The 16941-nt window shown below is 37.8% G+C and overlaps 1 long non-coding RNA gene across 2 annotated transcripts in view; it reads left to right on the top strand.

The window, feature by feature from the left end:
* The window catches only part of LOC138145023 (uncharacterized), a 328164-nt gene that overhangs the window by 178443 nt on the left and 132780 nt on the right, over window positions 1-16941 (top strand). The window lies entirely within an intron of this gene.

Here is a 16941-nt window from a genome sequence, read left to right as displayed (position 1 = left end):
ATTGCTTAGGGGAGGCCAGGTGGCTCAGCGAGTAAGAGTACTGGCTCCAGTGTCGGGATGACCTGGATCAAAACCGGGCTCAGATACTCAGCACCACAACCAGAAATAACTGGCCGTGTAACCTTGAGCAAGTTACTTAACCCTGATTGCTTAAAAAAAAACAATGAAGGCTCTTCATAATTTTTCTCCACCCTACATATCTAAACATTGTACATTACCTCCCTTCATGCATTATTTTTTCCAGTTATACTGAACTACAGACCATTCTTCATACAAAGAATTCAATTTTCTAACTCCATCCTTGTAATGGATGGCTCCCCTTGCCTGTAATATGATCTATATTCATCTTTACCTCTGATAATCCTTTGATTTCTTCAAGGTTTAAGTCATATGTACCTTCTGTGGGAAGCATCTCTTCATTCTCTAATTGATAGCATTCTGTCCCTCCTCAAGTAGCATGTATATAGTTGTCTGCTTATATATTGCTTCTTCTAGGTTGAAAGTAAACACCTTGAGGGCAAGGACTATTTATGACTTTTTTCTACCAGGCACAAAGCAAGTGCTTAATGAAATCTTATTGGATTATAGGTTGAACATAGGCCTGATTTTCCATTTTAAAGATTGGGAAACTGAGCCCCCCCAGAAGAGAAGTGAATTGCCCAAGGTCACACATATTTAGTAAGTGGCAGTGTTAAAATCCAGTTTCAAATTGAGGTTCTCTGTCTCTAAATCCTGTGATCTTTCAACTGTATCATACCACCTTCATATTAACTCTATAAGGTGAAGAGTGATTATAGTCCCATGTGACAAAAAGGATAGAACATTGGACATAGAATGAGAAACCCTGGTCAAGTCTATTCATCTGTCTCAGTTTCCTCAACAGTAAAATGGAGAGTTGTTGTGAAGATCATTTGAGATAATATATGTGTAGTGCTTAGCACAGTGCCTGAAATGTAGTGGGCAGCCTATCAATGATTCTTTCTTCCTCCTTTCCCCCATTTTAGAGATGAGGAAACAGTCTCAGAAAGATTAAATAATTTGTCCAAGGTCACACAGATAGTAAATTGCGCTTTGCAACAAATTTGTAAAGTGGGTTGACCTTTACTGTGAAACTATATGATTTTTCTTTGCCACATTTAACTCAGATGCAAACTCAGTCCTAACAGTGCCATTTATGTTGCCAATGGAGTGATGTATTTATGTGGTTTTAATGGTTGCTTCTGTATCAATCAGCAAGGAGTTATTTGTTGCTGAGGGACTTCAGTCGCCCATTTAATATATACCTTCACACATATACCCCCCTCATACGCATATACATAAGCCTCTTTGGAAAATTATATTTGTGTATACATATTAATAGATAATTACATGTCTCTTTCCATTTACAAAAATGAATGCAAATTCAGGTAGAGAAGAGAGGGCAGATTAATGAGACAGAAGTCTGTGACACTGCTTCTCTAAAGTTAAGGGTGATGCTATTATAGGATTAAAATGCACTTTCACTGCCAAACAGAAAATAGCCCTGAAGGAAAAGCAGAGGAAGTTAAAAAAGTGAGAGAAGATATCTTCCCCCCCCCCTTCTTCATTGTTTGTTTCCAAAAAAAATCCACCCCCACATAGGTCACTTGGAATTCATTTTGTCTACATCCTGGATTGCACGTAGGGAGAAAAAAAAATGCCTGGGATCTGCAAAAAGGAATGCGATAGGGCATGGGAATTGTCATGTCATGGTGGTCACCAGAGCATAGTTTGGCTTGTCTTAAAACAAGCAAGCACCGTTGGACCTCTGTAATACTAGCAAATTGGGGCTGCTATCAGGCTACCTATCAGAGGCTGAATGCTTGAGAAAAAGTGTGTGGGTTTTTAGCTGGAGCCTCAGGCACTGGAGGCCCTTGTGAGCTGCTGGTTGCTGCTTGACTCCCAGTACTGTTCAGTGACCTCTGCCCCAATCCAGTGTACTGTTACAGTTCATTTCAATAATTAAGCAGTTTAGGGATGGCAGGACTTTTGTGCTGTCAAGAGAAAATCAGGGCAGTGAATTTTTTTTCTCTCCCTTATACTGAAATAAGGAATGTTTGTATTTAATTCTATTAACCAGTGGCTCTTCATTAATTTTCCCAATCAAAGGGAGGCATGTCTAGGGGAAGACTGGCAATAGGTTTCAACAGTTATTAATGCAGGCCGTCTCAAAGGGAAAGGGAACTGAACTCTGACAAAGTCAGATGTCTGAGATTTCAATCATGTACCATGAGCTTGGATGGCAGTCTCACTCCACAAAAGAAGACAGCTCTTCTCCCATCTGGAGCCCTGTACCACTCATGGAACAAGGATTCATTGGGTACCAGCTCCAAATACAAATATGCTAGTTCCCTGATGCCAGAAAAATAAACGGCTGTCTTTCTGTGAGCTCCGAGTAATTGGTCGATATGCTGCTTTAAAGACAGGCTTTCATATTTACCACTGTTCAGTGAAGCCTTACAGAAAAAAAAGCACTTAGTAAAACCAGCAAAATTTCCATTTTTGCTGGCTTAAGCAAAAATTAAATGTTAAGATTTCAACTTTTTGGTAGGGATGCCTTATAAAGTTCTCTCCAATTAAGAATGTATTTTAATGAATCTTAATATTAACTCTTAACACAACTTTTCAATTATCCATCTGGTCCTTTTGCTGTTCTTCTTTTATTGACTCTGCTTGGTTTTATCAAAACAGTGGCTAGCTTCTAGTCCTTCTGACATTATTGAAGTCAGTGTACCAATCAACCAGCCAGTCAATAAGCATTTATTAAACACCTATCATGTGTTTAAATACTGACTAAGTTCTGAAGATACAAAGAAAGGCAAAAGAAAATTCTTGATGTTAAGAAACTCATAGTCTAATGGACCAATTTAACACGGACTTTAGGGACCTCCTATATGCTTCACACCATGCTAATCTCTGGGAACACAAATTGAGAAACCCTTTAAGGAGCTTATATTCTATTAAAGAATACACATGTGCACACACATATTATACAAAAGAAGTGCAAGACAATCTTGAGGGAGGTACTATTAGTTGTGGGGGGCTCAGATAAGTATTTATAGGCGAATGAGCTGAGCTTCAAACGGAGTTTGGGATTCTGCTAGGCAAAGATGAGGATGGAATACATTCTACATATGGGGGCATGGAGATGATACACAGGGACTGACAATATAGTATTATGTGTGAGGGTTGATACATTAATCACAGTAACTGAAAAATGCAAGTTTTGCTGGATTGTAGACTGCCTAGAGTACAGTAATATATAAGAAAATTGGAAAAGTAGGTTAGAACCAGGTTGTAAAAGGCTATATATGTTAAAAGGTTTGTATTGGTTGTCATAAATAATAGGCTACCACTGGAATTTACTAAGGCAGGGAGTGACATGGCCACACCTGTGTTTTAGGAATATCACTTTGGCAGCTGTAGATACATGATCCCTTAGGACAGTGGTATCAAACTCAAGTACAAACAGGGGCCACTAAACCATACAAAAGGATCCCTTAGGGGTGCACAGTGACTTAATTTTAAAGTGTAATGTTGTCTATATTTTATTGCATTTGTATTTGTTTCAATAAATATTTCTTAATCACATTTTAATCTGGTTCAGCTCTAATTTGAGAGTTGGGGGGTGGGTCTTCTGTGGTACTTTGTTTTCTCCTAGAAAAATGATGAATGGTTAAGAATGGGTTAGTGGAATAAATATAGTCAGGGATTATGTGTTTTAACAGAATAATTATCATTAACAATAATATTTATATAATATTTTAAGGTTTTCAAAGTGATCTGTGCATATTATTTCATTTGATTCTCACAACAACCATTTGAGGTAGTTGCTATTATTATCCTCATTTAAAAAAAAAACTGAGACCAAAGTCTCAAACTGTGACTAAGAGGTCAAATGATTTTCCCAGGGTCACCTAGCTAATATCTAAAGTAGGATTTGAATTGAGGTCTTCACCACTCCAGCACTCAAATTACTATACCAGCTGACGTTGTGTAGGAGCTCAATATATCTTTATTTTCAGACAGAATGTTTTCTTCCCTGTTGTGTGATATCAAAGAAGTTCTTGAAACTTTCTATGTCACCACTCTTTCAGCTGTTAAATAACAACAAACAATAAAACCTTTACTAATACATGAGCAATCCTTTTCAATGCTTTCATCTGCTAAAGGAATAGGTATATTTCTCTCTACTTTTTTTCTCTTTTCTGAAATCTTTCACTGAAGAATATACTCTTGTTCCAGGCTCAGAAATTTTCATCTTGTTGAACCTGAAAGTCTTAATAAGTCAGCTATACTGCAGGACATTTGTGATCTCATGAATGTGGAGACTTCTTTCAAGAAAGTCAAATTATATCCTTCGTATTGTTTGCTCATCCTTTGTTGTCCATGTTCTCTCCTAAGTTTTCTAGAGATGACCCACTGAACATATTGGGGGTCATCCTTGTATTCTTTTGACATTCCAGAGAAAACACAAAGTCCCACTCACATGGTTCATTGGGTGAGGAGAGTGTTCTTGAAAGCTATAGCAGTGCATCATAAGGAATGACTGCATCTACCATGTTGGAAAGACTTTGAGTATGAACTAAACCATGCATACTTTCTGAGGACCAGGTTTATGTAATAGTAATTGGAATCTGAAGATATTCCCTGTCCTTTAATAAGCCTAAGGGAATTTTAAGACCATCTCTGATTTGAAGATATTCCCTGTCCCCTAATAGGCTGAATGTATTCATATGAAGTCTGTGGTGGGAGGAGCTTGCTGAAGGGTAAAGCAGAGCCCACAGGAAGGTGGAAGTCAAAGCAGTTAGAGAAAGAGGGAGGAGAGGATGCTCAGGCAGGGAGACAGCTAGGCTTGTGAGCAAACGTTTGTTTGTGAAAAGGTTAAAGGATGGCATGGCTTTCTGGTTGTTATGGTGTACTAACTTCTATGTTGCTATGATGGATTCAGTTTCCCTATGTTGGGATTTAGTTTCCTAGTGTCTGAATAAATGTTTTGCTTCTGTCTTCTATGTGAGGAGTCTGTTACATTTTGCAATTGACCACTATGCTGACATATTCACAGTCGCTGTAGGTGCTGTGAGTATTGCATTGGTGCTACAGCTGGTTGTTGTCCTTCATGCTTGAAGAGGATCAAAATGACATTATTATGTCAGGGTCAAGATGCAGTGTGTCTGACTGCTGATCAGACCAATATGAGCTGGAAAGGGCCTACCACGGGTTAGGTTATCTGTCTCATCACCTATGATAAATTGCCTATGTTGTAAAGTTTTATAAGGAAAAACAATTTGTAAAATGCTTCATGTAAATCATTATTATTGGATGGCATCAGGATTGCAATCCTAGGAAAGGATTGTGAAGAAGGTGGTTTTTGGGGAAGTTTTTTCCTGCCTAGTGGTCCCTAGCTACCCCAAACTTTCCATTATGATGCCACATCTAGATATGTCCTTCTTACTCTAGATCTTTCTGTCTTTCCTATAATATCAAAGCAAAAACATACTTTGTCTATGTCCCTTTCCCTCAAGGCCTATGTACCTACAAGAAACCTACAGATAATAAAGTAATACTATGTCCCATTTCTATAAAAGCTATTCATGCCTTCACCCAAAAGAGTAGCTAATATGAGAAATTTAGTCAGTCTAATGGGGAAATTTGTTTTGAAAAGGGTGCTTTTTAGGACTCTTCAAATCTTACCATCAAGGGCTACCTAACTGGTTATTCTGAGATATGTCCTTTCAATGGGATCTAATTCATTCACCCATTTTGGATGTAAAAAAATATATATATAGTTTATATTCTAAAAAAATTTAAGGGAATCTACTATGAATCATGTTGCTGTAATACACACACACACATATATACATACATATATATATACATACATACATATAAATATATATATACACATACACACATACATATGTGTAGAGGGCCAGTACTGAGCCAGTCCAGTTGTGGGTAGAGTCTGGGTAAGGAAATCCCCAGGCCCCACTCCTAGTGAGGGCTCACTGTTGCTCAGGGTGATTGGCTCGCTATCTTTCCTTGTTCAGAAGGGAACAGAGTGTGATTACCAAGAAGTGATTACTGAGAAGTGATCACATGTGCACACAGTGGAATAAAGTACTAGGAGGTAGAATACCAGATGCAATCAGTTTTGCTATTAGTATATAAACCCTCACCCTCAGATAAATAGACTCCCTAGACAGCTTCCCACCTGGCTCCTGTCTCATCATTCCCACACTCTCAAGTCAGACCCACGCCCGTTTGGAGTATATATATATATATATATATATATATATATATATATATATATATATATATACACACACACACATACATGCAAACAAAAGATATCATTCAGTAAGTCCTTAACTCAGTCATCCTTAAGGAGGAGGCCTCCTTAAGGGACACTAAGTACAAAGGTCAAAGTTCTCCACCCCTAGTTCACAGTAAATCATAATCTTCTCAGTCAGCATTCAGTACCCAAGAAGAGATCTTTTCATCTTGACTCCAGGCTGGCTCTCAGCTTCCATGGTCCCTCTTCTATGGTCCCAGCTCCTGCCCAAATCTATCCAACTGTCACCTGGATTCAAAGACAGGCAGCTCTCAGCTCCTTGTCCAGTTCCTCATCCAGTTCCCATTCCACACTGAGGTTCACAGTGTCCAGTCCACCTCAAGTCCTTCACAGTTCCTGTTTCTGGGAAGACAAAGCTCAACAGAGCCACAATAACATTCATGAACATTGCCAGCCCCATCATCAATTCACTATCTGCCTGTGAAATCAATACAGACCCACAAACAAAGTCCAAGAGATCAACACAAATTATCAGTAAAGTCCTAGGGCCTCCTAAACCCTCCTCCAAGACTTCTGTAAACAGACAACCAGAAAATCCTCTTTCAGGGCTTCTAATAAAGTCCCAGGGCTTCTGTACAAAGTATCACAAACAAACATCAACACAGACAGAGAAGACAAACAGAGTGCTGGGATACCACAAATTTTCTCCTTCTCGATTCTGCCACCACAAGAGTTCTCTTCTCAGTTCTGCTCAGTTTTTCTCAATTCTGCTCTCTCCAGCCTGGGCCTCTCCTTATATATGGTCATTAGCTCCTCCCCTTCCTGTTACATCAGCAAACGGAGTTCAAAAGTTCTAGGTTTCACAAGTTGTATAGTTCACAATTTTTGCTTCTCAACAAAAGACTTGATACAATCAAGGGCAAGGCTCAATTTGAAACAAGGTACTAAATGTTTAAATAGCTGAAACAAGGCATTAAGTACTTCTTTGCTTTCCATTACAAATACTTTAGCACTACTTGGTAAATCACTTATTTGCTTGTCATTGGTGGATGAGTGAGACAAAATGAGAAATGAAGACATGAAGTATCATTATCCATTGAAATATCTAATCTAAGTCCAAAATCCATGGCGTGGCATTCAAGGCTCTCTCCAAATTCCTTTTCAGCTGAATCTACCTCTACTCCCCCTGTTCCCCATCAGTTGCTTCATTCTTTGAATAAACTAGAAGCTCTTGCTGGCTCTTGAAACACATTCTGATGGTTTCTACCCCTATATTTTTGTTCATTCTATTCTATCCATTATCTCCACTGGTTGAAATCATACTTGCCCTTCAAGGTTCAGCCCAAATGTCAAGTCCTTTATAAATGCTGAATTATTACACAACTAACAGAAGTTGCTCTCTTTTCTGAACTCTCATGTAACTTTTTTTTTAACTTCTATAAGTCTCATTTGCCTCCCTACAGGTGATTATAAGTTCCTTGAGATATGACGATCCCTTTAAAGTTCAGAATGTGAAGGAACCTTAATGCCATCTTGTACAATCATCTCAGATAAAGAATCCCTCTGCACCGTACCAGACACATAGTTACTCAATCTTAGCTTGCAGACCTCTAAAACTCACTGTTTATGGAGTGTCCTGGTCTGCTTTTGTATAGCTGATTGTTAGGAAGTTTTGTTTTTGTTTTATTTCCTTTGACATTAAGTTTGTCTTTTTGCAACTTAAACTCGTTGCTCTTAGTTTTGCCCTCTGGGACAAAAACAAAACAAGAGTACTTCTTGTTCCAAATGGCAACATTTCAAATATTTTAAAAATAAATACCAAGTCCTTGATTCTCTCCCCCATCCCTACCCCAGTCTTCTAAAAAATCCTTTGTTTCTTCATTTATTCTTTAAATGGCAGGATCTGGATGCCCTGTTCTATCTTAGTCACTCTCACCTGGATGTTCTCCCATTTATCTAGTAATTCCCCACATGTGGACCCCAGAACCAGACTCTAGATGTAGTAGAATCTGGAAACAGTAGGGCAGGACTAGCACTTCCCTAGACTGGGCATTGTGTCTCTATTAATTTAGTTTGACTCTATCAGCTTTGTTGACTACCAGATCACACTATTAACCCATACTGAATTTGTAATCTATTAAAAGAGCCAGATTAACAATAAATATGAATCAGTTGACTTTAAATAAATTTGATAATTATCTTTTATTGGGATGTTTAGATATAAATGGGCAGCAAATAGATTGGAAGTTGGATTAAAAGATGAATTTTGAGGATAGATGAGATCAAATGTATTTGAACACAGAACAAAAGGAAGCAGAGAATAAGGAGAAATGAATGAACAAAAAAGACAGCAAAGTCTATCAGGAGGCAGCAAGAGATGGAGTCAAATTAATTCACTCAAATATATACCAAAAGTGTACTATGTACATAGTACTTTCCTGATTACTGTATATGAAACCAGGTGTGTACATGCCATATTTTAACAGAGTCATGGAGTAGAAGGTATATATTGGGTAGTAGTGGTAGAAGAGGTTGGAAAAACCAATCGGAGAATGATTATCTATGCCATGCTTAGGAGTCTTGGATTTTTCCTGCTGCAGAGGATGGGTGGAGAAAGATACTGAAGGCTAATGAATAGGAAAGTGATGACAAGATAAAGGGCTTTTTTTTCTTTTAGAATACTCATCTGGTTGAAGTGTGCAGGGCCAATTGGATAGGAGAGAGAAAGGAAGAATGGTTAGGAGTTTTTGCTATTATGGTTTAAATAAAACAGGCAGGGAGGGATAAAAGCTTGAACCAAACCGTGAGAACGAAAAGGAAAGGATAGATACAAGATATGTTTTCCCATGTCTGGATCTGTGATTCATAAGTATAGAAACTTCCTACACACACACACACACACACACACACACACACACACACACACACATACACACCAACACACACACACATACACACACACACCAACAACTCATCTGTAACACATTAACCTTAAATGGCCCCTTTTGCTCCAGGAAAAAATTCAAGACTTCTCTGCATGGTTTACATAATTAGGCTCCAGGGACACTGTAAAGTTTAGCCCTAAGAGAGTATGTGTATATCTATATATCTATATCTACCTATCTATCTATCTATCTATCTATCTATCTATCTATCTATCTATCTATCTATCTATCTATCTATCTATGATAAGAGGCAGGACTTGAACCCAAATCATCTTGATTCCAAGGCCTGTCTACTCTCCATAATGCAAAACTGTCTCATGATAATATCACATAACATGGAATGGCAAATTGTTAACTGATTGGTTAGAACTTTGAACTACAAAGGCAAGAAGAAAGAAGGAGAGAGAGAGAGAGGAAGGAAGAAGGGAAGAAAGAAACTTACTAGTTGTGTGACTCTGAGCAAGTCACTTAACCCCTATCTGCCTCAGTTTCCTCAACTATTACATATAGATAATAATAGTATCTACATCATAGGTTTATAATGAGGATCAAATGAGAGAATATTTGTAAAGTACTTGGCATAATGTCTGGCACATAATAGGCACTTAATAAATGCTTGTTCTGTCTCCTCAGATTCAAAGTAGACCACACAAGGAGGCTAGTTTAACAATAATATAAAACCTTCCCTGTGGCTTCTCTTATTTCTCTCTTTACCCTTTACCAGGTTGAATGGGGTATTAAGGGAGGATTAACAGCTCTGGTATGAGGGCTTGTAGAGCCCTTTTCAAGGCTGCTCATCTACCTTTGTATCCAATTGGTGACCCAACTCCCACTCCAAGAAGTGGTAGCATGTGCAACAGCCACACCTGGTGAAATCATCTTAGCAGATGGGCCAAAACAGGTTGAGGGTAACTGACTGGCCTAAAACCTGTCAGTTAGGGGAATGTCTCAAGCATGTGAAGACTTTCTCCCTCCCTACAGCAGACTGCACGATGAAGGTGACTGAAACAGTTTGTGGAAAATTTAGGTCTTGGTCAGACACTGAAGAAATAAAGGTTATCCACTTCATTCCAAGTCTTTTCCAGTCATCCTGAATTTTGTCTTGCCACTGGATTTGACTCCAAAACAGAGAGTAAGGCTGATGACTTAATGAAACTCAACCTCACTTAAATCCAGCTCATGGGCAAGTCAGGACATCACTTCGTGATGTCATTGGTCCTCTTCAAAAATGAAGGACAGACAAAATCCTTTACTACTTCTCCATTTTTTTCACTCTCTTTTGTCTTTTTTGGAAGTTAATATGAAAAGTCCTTGGGAAATAATCCCTAAATGCTAAATTGTTACTTAAAATATTAAATGGCATGTCCAAAACAGAGTGGGAAAAATTGAAATTCTTCACCTTCCTTTCTAACTTTGTCAACATGTACTCAGACTTCCTGTGTCTTGTCTGTGCATATTTTTATAGAGCATATTTAAAATAATTGGAGATTAACAAAAAGAACAAAGCAGAGTGAGTCTCTGGAGCTGTTAGTTTTCCTGTTAATTTGAGACAAGTGGCATCTGTAAGACCAGTGATGAAAGACAGACATAGTGATGGGGACTGCTTAAGACTTTTAACTGATATGGGAAACTTCCTTGTGAGTAAATTAACTCAATCAATACACATGAGCACCTTCTCTATGACTTGTAATCTTAGAGTTTCCTAGAGCACTGTAGTCTTGCCCAGGGTCATACAGTTAGTATGTGTCAGGTGGGACTTCAACCAAGGTGTTCCTAGCTTTGAAGCTGTGATATCATGTTACAGCTCCTAAATATTGGGGTTCCTAAATATTTGTTAAAACATTCAGCTTCAGGATAGATTAATCAGATTTATCTTTGAAAAATCATTCTATTCCAAATGACTTACCTAGCAGAAAGACAAAGATAAAAAAAGAAGAAAGTGGAGTTTGTGAAGGTGAATTCTTATGTCTATGGGGAAAATAGAGATAGACATTTTTAGAAATGTTCATCTAGATAGTTTTTTGTTTGGTTAATAGGGGGAATAAAGGCAGCTTTGAGTTTGAAGGAACAGGAAACATGACTTATAATTCTTGTGCCTACATTGAAGCTTCAATGAGAGTACTTTTGATGCTTTATCTTGCTGTGAAGGTGAATTTGGTTCTCTAAAGGCTAGGTAAATGGAGCATAAGTGCTGTGAAGTCCAGCTAACTGAGCTAAGGTGTGGAGAAAGGAGATATATATTTAGATTGTAAGTTCCTTGAGGGGAGGGACTGTATTTTGCCTCTTCTTGTATCCCCAGTACCTAGCATAGTGCCTGGCACATAGTAAGTCCTTAATACATGTTTTTGGTATGTGTATATATGTACATATTGTATATGTACATATATACACACATATGTCTATATATAGATATTCTATATGTGTGTATGTGAGTGTGTGAGTTTGTATATAAAACTTTCTCAACTATAAAATGGGGATAATAAAAGTACTTGTTTCATAGGGTTGTTATGAGGATAAAATGAAATAATATTTGTACATACACACACAGAGAGCAAACAATTAAAAGCTTACCATTAACCAGGCACTTTGAAACAAATTGATTGTAAAAATAAAAGGAAGCAAGATAACTCCTACCCATAATGAGCTTATACTCTAATGGGATTGTGGTGGTGGGGGTGAGCGATAGATGAAGATGATATCTAGAGTGTAGGCTACGTGTTGTGCAGATCCCTGGAAAGAGTAATACTTAACATATTTGACCTCTTTTAATTAAGCTCATTTAACCTAATTTAATTCACCTTTTATACAAGTTATGGATATGGTTAATAATTTTAGTTACTTCTTCATGGTGTAAAGGAAAGAAACTCTTGGCATCTAATCAATTGTGTTTTACTGTCATTCAGTTCTCTTGAACCAAACAGTTTTAGTGCTAGAAGGATGGTAACCTGAAAAGAATATGATTTGAGAGTTAGGCAACTTGGGTTCTTATACCAGTTCTGTCACTAATTAGTTGTGTGAACCTGGGCAAATAGGAACTTCCTGGGTTTCAGTCCCCATATCTCTAAAGTTAAGAGGTAGGCAGAGAAAATCTCAAGATTATAAAACTTTAAAGTTAAAGTAGAATTTTAGTAATTATCTGGTTCAGTCTTCTCATTTTATAGAAATTAAGCTCTAAGAGCTTCAGTGAATACCCAAAGTCTGACTCCCAGTCCAGGGTTCCTGTTCTTTTGGTTCTAAAATCCGTGATTTAAATAGACCAAATCATAGTAAAATGTAATTAAGCAGATAAATGCTGAGAGAGTAGAAATGTTTTGTAACTATCTTCCAAATAGGAACAGGTTGTGAAAGTCACTATGAATTTGACCTGTTTGGCACTTTACATTCCTTAAACTTTTACAGCATTTAGGCTGTCCTATCACTGTTCATGTCCATTTAAAAATGTGACTGCTATTTAAGCAAAGAATGAAATTCATAGGACAGATATTTCAAAATACTTTTGGAGAATATTGGAAGGGGGTAAGGAAAGAGTGACCGGAAGAGAATACAGTGGGAGAAAAAATTGAATGAAATTTGTTTTCCCCCTTTGGGGAAACAGCTGCACTACTGATATTCCTTTTTCTTTTATGGAATTGAATACTTTCTCCAAGACCTAGGACCATTTGCAACATATTTCGCTTGCAAAAGTTTCAGCAAATAGATAATGTCTCCTCTTTAGTAATTTCATGTTCTTTGCTTGGCAATTTATCCTATATAAGTTCAAATATTAACTATTAAACAGAATTAATGATTTCTATAAAGGTGTCTTTATACTCAGGAAATTACTAAATAAATCATATATGTATCCAGGTAAGAATTGGAAAGGATCTCAGAGGTTATCTAATGGAAGCCCCAAGATCATACTACTGAGTGGTAATATTTTTCATTCATTAAATAAGACAGTACTAATAGTAGTGAGCCAGGCAGTTGGTGCAATGGATGGAGTACCACTAATGAAATCAGGAAAACTCATCTTCCTAAATTCAAGTCTGGCCTCAGACACTTACTTAACTGGGTGACCCTGAATTTCACAATTAAGAGATAATCAGTAACTCTGCAGAAAGTAATTCCAGTGAAGTGATGAGGTCAGAGGCTGGAATGCAAAGGATTGAGGAGTAAGAGGAGAGGATGTAGAGATAACAAGTGTAAACAACTATTTCTAGAAATTTGATTACAAAAGAAGGGTAGTAAATAGAACAGAAACTTGAGGGGATCATGGCGATGTTGAAAGATTTCTTTTAATATGATATGGGAGACTTGGTCATTTATGAAGGCAGTAGGTTGAAAATAGGTAGGGGTGTATATGATAGAATTTATAATCTGCTGGAATCAAGGATTCTTCAGTACAGGTTACCTTTGGCAAGGAGAAGGGTGCCTCTCATTGTCTGAAACCTATTGAAAGGAGGAAAAAGTGGGGGATGATTTTTGGCAGCTATGTGGAGAATGAATTGGAGAAGGGGAGAGACAAGGCAGGTGATTATTACAGTACTCTAGATGAGAGATGTTGAGGGCCTGAACTCTAGAAATTGTGGTATGAGTGAGTTAAAGTTTCTGAATGAAAAAGTAGATTTTCTGATGAGCCTTGGAAGGAACAAAAAACTCTAGAATACTCGCTTGTTCCCAATATGATAAACTACAAACATTTTTACCTGACATTTAAGGCTCTCCACAATCTGGTTCAGCCCACCTCTTTAGCCTTATTTAACACTATCTCCCAGGTTAATTCCAGCTGAACTGGATTAGTTTGGGGGCAAGAAAGGACTTGATTTGAGCACTCTTCTCCCTCTCCCATTTGACAAATGAGAAACTGAAGCCAAAATAAGTCAAGTGGCTTCCCTCAAATCACACAAATATTAAATAGTAAAACCAATGTTTGAAGGCAGTTCTAGAAAACAGATGCAATACTCTTTGTCATACAACCTATTGCCTTTAATTCTGCCTGTTAATAGGTACCTTCATGGTGCCTTCACCCTTTGTATTCATTAGTGCTTAGCTCTTTCTGTTCTCAAAAATTCTCTTTCTTCAAGATTCAGGTTGGATGTCACTTTCAAATCTTCCTGGATCTCCTAAGTGAAAGTAATCTCTCAATCTCAATTTCTCTCTCTCTCTCTCTCTCTCTCTCTCTCGAACACCATGTCCTGATTTTTCTTTTCCTTATCACATTATATCCTGTTTCATATTTACTGGTGCATAATTTTTTAAGGTCAGAGACTAATTCTGTTTTTCATCTTTGCAACCTCATCTCCTGGCCAAGGACCTAATAGGTGCTCAATAAGTATTTGTTAAATTGAATTGAACTTTATAGATTGTGCTGTATCTACTTCCTCCCACTTACTTCTAAACCCCTTTCAGAATGACTGATGACCTCATCATACAATTGAAATTACTCTCTTCCAAATTACCTATAATCTTTTAATTGGTAAACCCCATGACTTTTTCTTAGATCCCATCCTTTATGACCTCTGCAGCATCTGGCATCATAAATCATCATCTTCTATATATTCTTTCCTTTCTGGTGTTTTGTGACTCTGCTATCTCTTTTACTTTTGACATGGCAGGCCATTTCTTCTCAGTCTACTTGGCTAAATCATTAGTCACATCCTTCTCCTTAACTGTGAATGTACTCCAGTACTCTCTTGGGCCCTCTTTGCTTCTCTCTTTATAGTCACTCTCTCTGGGATCTCATCAGCACCCAGGGATTCAATTATCTTTTCCATGCACATGAATCCCAGATCTTCATATAATCCCTAGCCTCTCTCCAACTGTTTATCGAATGCTTCCAACTGTATTTCCCCTATATATCTCTAAGTTAATATGTACAAATAAGAAGACATTATCCTTCTCTTAAAAACCACTCCTCTTCTTAACTTCACCATTCATGTTGAGGGTACCATCATTCTTCAAGCCACTGAGGTTCTCAATGTTAGTAGGATGCTTAACTGTTCAACTCTCATACCCTATATCCAATCACTTGCCATGTCTTTTCTCTTCAACATCACTTGCATCTGTCCTCTGCTCTCCACTCACATGGGCATTACTGTTGTTTAAAGTCTCATGATCTATCACCTGGACTACTAGAATTACCTCCTCATTGGGTTTACTTTCTCCAGTCCCTCCTCTTTCTAATCCATTCTCCATACATCACAAAATGATGTGCCACAGCTATGACCTTGTCATTTTGCTGATCAAAAAGTTCCAGTCGGGGCGGCCAGGTGGCTCAGCGAGTAAGAGCACCGGCCCCAGTGTTGGGATGACCTGGGGATCAAATCCGGGCTCATATACTTAGCACCACACTCAGAAATAACTGGCCATGTAACCTTGAGCAAGTTACTTAACCCCAATTGCTTTAAAAAAAAAAGGTTCCAGTGGTTTCCTATTGTCTCTAGGATAAAATATAATTTGTTGCACTTTTAAGGCACTTTCCAATCTGACTCCAGCACTACTACTCTAGTTTATTCCATATTTTTATTCTCCCTATACTTTCCTCTTTAGGCAAATTGGTCTATTTGTTATTCCTTCTCATGGATAAAATTCCATCTCTCAACCATCTGCATTGGCCTTGGCTCTTCCCCATGCCTGTGATGTCCTCCCTTTTCATCTGCTCCTCTTAGGGAACTCTTAGATTCCTTGACAGCTCAGGTCAAGTAGCACCTCCTTCAAGAAGTCTTATATAATTCCTGTTGTAAACTCCTTCTACTGACCTTTGTTAATTTATCTTGTATATATTTATATATTTTCATATATATGTGCATATATACATGCATACATATAAAGAAAGAGAGAGAGAGTTTCTCTCCCTCTTAGACTATTTCCATAGAATATAAACTCCATGAAATCAGGAATTGTTTAATTTTTTTCTCTGCATGCCAAGTGCCTGGAATAGCAGTATTTAAACAGGAGTGAGGACCCCGTGGCCTCTATGCCCTGAAGTGCAGCACCTTGACTGAATCTGAACTTCACAGGGAAAAGGGGATTTGAGATTTGTTCTGTGAAGTTTGGATTCAAAGGGCTGCACTTGAGGACTTAGAAGGTCACATGTGGCCTTGAGGCTGCAGGCTCCCCACCTCTGACTTGGAACACAGTGTTGTTGTTCAGTTACTTGAGTCATTCCTGATTCTTTGTAACCCCATTTGGAGTTTTCTTGGCAAAGATATTAGAATGGTTTGTCATTTTCTTCTTCAGCTGATTTTACATATAAGAAAATGGAGGCAAACAGGATTGTGACTTGCCCAAGGTCACATTGCTAGTAAGTGTCTGAGTCCAGGTTTGAACTTGGAAAGATAAATCTTGTTGAATTTAGTCTGAGAACTTTATCCACTTTACCACCAACTCACCCTTTTGAACACAATTGGTGCTTAATAAATATTTATTGAAAGCTTGATTAATAATAAGGTGATGTGAAGCACTATGGAAACATTGGAACAAAACAGCAACTCTTGGGGAAGGGGCTAAGTAACATGACAAATATAGGAAATTATCCCAGCTTTTAATTCTAAAGTGAAAGTATTCCTAGAGTAAGAGTTTTAAAATTTAGCTTTTGTCTGGATTATATCTATACTTATAAGGATTTTCAAGTTTTCATTTTCACTTACACTTTTTCTAATTAACTAAGATTTGGTGAACAAAGATTCCTCCACGTAAGAGATA

Source organism: Petaurus breviceps, unplaced genomic scaffold, assembly GCF_028583685.1.
Source record: "Petaurus breviceps papuanus isolate PSGF00001 unplaced genomic scaffold, PetGlider_PUasm1.0 90723, whole genome shotgun sequence".
Taxonomy (NCBI): Eukaryota; Metazoa; Chordata; class Mammalia; order Diprotodontia; family Petauridae; genus Petaurus; species Petaurus breviceps.
The sequence above is the reverse complement of the archived record's forward strand: the minus strand, read 5'-3'. Positions and strand labels throughout refer to the sequence as shown.